Below are 4566 nucleotides of genomic sequence, written 5' to 3'. Positions count from 1 at the left end.
GGATGTGTCATATTTGTCATTCGTCAATATATATTCATATAAGAGAGTCTTCATGCAACTCTTTACAGTCCCACGAAAAACAACGTACACCCCAATATCCAGATGCTTTTAGACGCTTTACCGGTTTCTCAAATCACTGTGGGGGGATTTTGGACCACTCTTCTTCACAACATTACTTCAGTTCATTGAGGTTTGCAGGCATTTGTTTATGCCCAGCTCTCCTGAGAACTCGGTGCAGCGCTAAAGTCGGGTTGAGGTCTGACCCAATTTCGGCCAAGCTTTAGATGTCGGAGGGATGGCCTCACATTTGACTCAAGAATACTTAGACTATTTCATGGTCGACTCGATGACTGCACCATGCCTAGGTTCACTAGGGGGACCAAATCGTTACCCCATCCACTACTGTGCCTAAAATTTGTTTGTTCTGAAAACATGGTGCTGTGCATTATGGCCACACATCTCTGCTTTGGTTGTTCCATCGTTCCAAAAGTGTTGTGGTTTGTTCAGATGCAACGTTGCAAAGCTTTCTCCTTGTAACCCTTGCAAACAAGCCATACTTATTCAGGCATTTTCAAAACGTGGCGTCATGAACATTACCATGATGACTCAGCCTTACGGATGCTGAGATGTAGCTCTTAAGTATTTTGGAAATTCTTGGAGCATTACATTGTCTGATTGTAAATTTGATAGGATGTCCGCTCCTGGGAAGATTGTGGCATTGTGTTAAAACACATTTGAATTCAAACGTCTGCTTTTATAGAGAAGTTATAGATGATACAAGCTGCCATTGCAATTGCTATGGAAACACTTCATTTTTTACAGGACTGTGTAGGGCCCTGCAAAAACTTTTTTTCACATGGCTGAAAATGATAATGCACGAAGCAGAATTTTTATATCAGAATCTTGGACTTTTGGTCATGAGCATGCACGCTAAACATTCACACAAACTGTCAATGTTTCTTGGTTAAATAAGCTTAAACAACTCGAAAACCTCATGCTCAATAAAGCTCAGAATTATACATTTGACCCCACAAGACTGTTTTTTTTTAATATAATTTAGGTGATTTTCTAGTAATATGCCAGGTGGATGGATGAATGGATCCCTGGTGAGGAAACTCAGATGGCAAAAACTACAGATGAAAATGTGAAAATAAGAGTTGCATTTCCCAATGCATCTATGTGCAATAATGACAAACGATCAGACTTAAAAACTGCCTACACATTGCCAAAGGAAGATAAAAGACCCTCAGAAGAGAAGATTGATGCCATACGCAGAGACTTTTATAACTAAGATTAAAAATCTCTACTCATCTTGTGCTGCACTCCCAGTTCTGGCGTCTCATTTCTTCCCTATAATGGTTCCTCCTGGCTTTTTCTTACAGCCACATTCCACACCATGCACCCCCTACCACTGAACCCAGTCACCCCAGAAAGAAAACTGCACAGCCTCTCTGCCCTTACTGTCTTTGGCTCTAAATTGTAAATAAAACATTGAATTTAACACTAATGAAAATTTCTGTGCAATAACCATCATCACCTACATAATCAGCTAGCAAAATGTTGGTTTACAAAAGACACATGTCAGGAAGAACTGGAACTAAACTTAACAGATGAAGTGGCTCTCTAAATGTCACTCCCCCTGTGTCCAGGAAAAAAAGTGTTTGCATTTCTTTACAGTGTAAACCAATGTGGGCCAAGTTTTTGGTGTCAGAGCAAAGTGGGAGGGAGATGAGAGAAAGAGAATGCCTGTGAGCACATAGCTGAAGAATGTGGGTGTGGACGTCTGCCAAAGGCATATGTGATCCTTATGTTCCCCTGGGTGCCAGAAGACAAAATGTGGTTAAATAGTTGGGGCAATGTCAGGACACAGATGTAGTGTGAGGACGTAGTAAAATGTCATTGAGTTCATTCCTATTACTGTGCATGATTTTGAATTCCCCTGCAGTTTCCACTCAGTATTTCATTGAGCCCCAGTTTTAACTTGAAGACTTGAAGGGCTTATGAATGTATTTAAAAGAAACTGTACTGTTAAAACTGAGCTGTTATTATATAGCAGGGTTGTGAGATTTGCAGTTTCCCTGCAGTTTCCACTCAAATACTGAGTTTCCACTCAGTATTTCATTGAGCCCCAGTTTTAACTTGAAGACTTGAAGGGCTTATGAATGTATTTAAAAGAAACTGTACTGTTAAAACTGAGCTGTTATTATATAGCAGGGTTGTGAGATTTGCAGTCATAAGACTCTCACAACAAAAATACCACAGCCGACATGCAACCTTTTATCGAAGCCACCTTGTGATACCTTTACATTAACAATGTCCTTGTTTGTGCTTTCAGACACTGACATTTATAATTTTGTACTATTTTACAATTCTATTAATGCGATACGGTGTGTTAAGTGTGTGGTATGCACTGATCAAACCGGATATAGAAGAAACACAAAACACTACTAACAACAAGGCTGTATCGTCTTTCATTTATCATGCTTATCCTTTCCGGCTATCAAGCCTGAACACGCAAGTGTGCGTGTGACTGTATATTAGAGGTTTGTCCTTAGGGCTCAGTAGGTGATACAAATGAGTCTCAGAGAGACTCTGGGCACAGAGCACATTGAGCAAAGGGGCATGTAACTAGTGAAGTGCCAGTGTGGATGACAGACCCATGGGCCACCAGTATCAGCTGAGCCTGTCTCCTACATGTTGAGAACTTATCGAGCAGTTGTAAAGTTACACATTATTTTCACCGAAATTTACAACCAAGGCACACTTGTTGTTCTAAGTGTCCACTGGTAGGCCCATGTGATCTCAGAGATAGATATAGCAGCCCAGCCACCTATGACAGCATCTAACTGTCAGTTAAAGCAGCCACACCCATAATAATGACTCATTTTAACCTTTATTACAGTTTATCTATCATGTTATTATTGTTTTTAAATCCACAAAGCCTGTAAAATTAAACATTTTCCTTTATTTTTCTTTGATTTCCCATCTGTCCTTATTGTTAGTTTAAATTCCTTCTAGCTAGCCCAGATCTTCTTTCTGTTCTCTTTGACCCCATCTGGCTGTCTTTGGTTTGTTCCAAATGTTTCCTTGGTAAGGGCAAGAAACTTTGTTGTTAGTGTTGTCTTGGTGACCAAAAACGATTCTGTGGTTTGTTTAAATGCTATTCTATTCTAACCTTTAGCCAAATAAAACTTACCTCCCAAGGTACATGATACAGCTGCCACTTTTTCCATCTTTGACTGAAAAAACCTGTGCATGGCATCAATTACATCACTAGTTGTATTCCTTTGCACTTCATCACATCGAACTGTATCAAAGCAGCTGTACTTTGGGGCCCATAAAAATCACTATTATAAAAAAAAGCACACTTCCATGAGTGCGAAGAGAGGCTGAGAAAGAAAGACAGGGAGACGCAGAGAGTAAAGGAGAAACAGATGTAGCTTAACTGCTGGGTAAGTTGAGAAGAGACAGCAGCCTGGGGGGTGATTTGTGTCCTGACTTGACCCTTCCATCAGCACCGATAAGATACCCAACACGAATGACACACACGCATGCTGCTTTCTTTTCTCCTTCTCTTTTTATCTTTACAGTTTCTGCCCGTGCTGCTGACCATCGCTGGTCCTCCTTTGTAATTTATGCATCGCTGGAACCGATTAAGCCCATATGACTTCAGCTTCCAGGTTAGTTACATTCCACATCAGTCTTTGCTCCCTGCGCCTTTGTACTGTCACATATTCTTGCTCATGAAGACCTCGCTAAACACCTCTGACATTATTTTCCACCTCATACTCTATTTTAGTGTCTATTATGGCAGTGCTAGATATATATTCTGGGGAGTTCTACTTATAGCAAATGATGTATGAAATCTGGAGCGTGGGCGCTAGACAGAACAGTCTGGAAGTGTTTTGTTGAAGGCCAACATGTGTCAGAGCCGGCCCACTAACATCTCAAATATGGTGTGTTTTTGGTCATGTTTTCAGTCTTGCAGGTGCTGGGAGTAACAGCCTTAAGTGAAAATTTTAAACATTTGCTTCTGGTTTGTCTGGTAATACAGCACTGTGCAAAAGTCTTGAGCCAATCCTCAGTTCTTAACATTTTACTAGGAAAATTACAAGTATGTCTGTTAAGTTGCCTGTTGTGTGCAGACAAACAGTCAACCATTGAGTTAAGGGCATTTTTATGCTTCAATGACTCATATTTAAGTGGCTTAAGAAACATGTAAAAATATTCCTCTGAATATGGTCAGGTACGGGGACTGGACTGATAATGAGCGAAAACACGGCCAACTTCCAAAGAAAAACTTTGAAAGAACTTTAAAATTACTGGAAACTATTGCCCAAGACCAGTTTAAAAATGACAAGAAAAGCTGGCCTTTTTGGAAGCAAGGTATAAAGAAATGAGGGGTGAATCAAGACTTTTGCACAGTACTGTATCTTATGACTAACCCTGCAATGCACAGAAACAATACGAGCCCTTCTTCCCAGCTATACCACAGGCAATGGTTACTACAGTCTCTCTTTGTGTTGCTCAAAGCTGTTACTACATGCAATGGGAGTCTATTTGTGG

This window comes from Aulonocara stuartgranti (genome assembly GCF_965226115.1).
Source record: "Aulonocara stuartgranti genome assembly, chromosome: 14".
Taxonomy (NCBI): domain Eukaryota; kingdom Metazoa; phylum Chordata; class Actinopteri; order Cichliformes; family Cichlidae; genus Aulonocara; species Aulonocara stuartgranti.
This window is presented reverse-complemented; position numbering follows the sequence as displayed.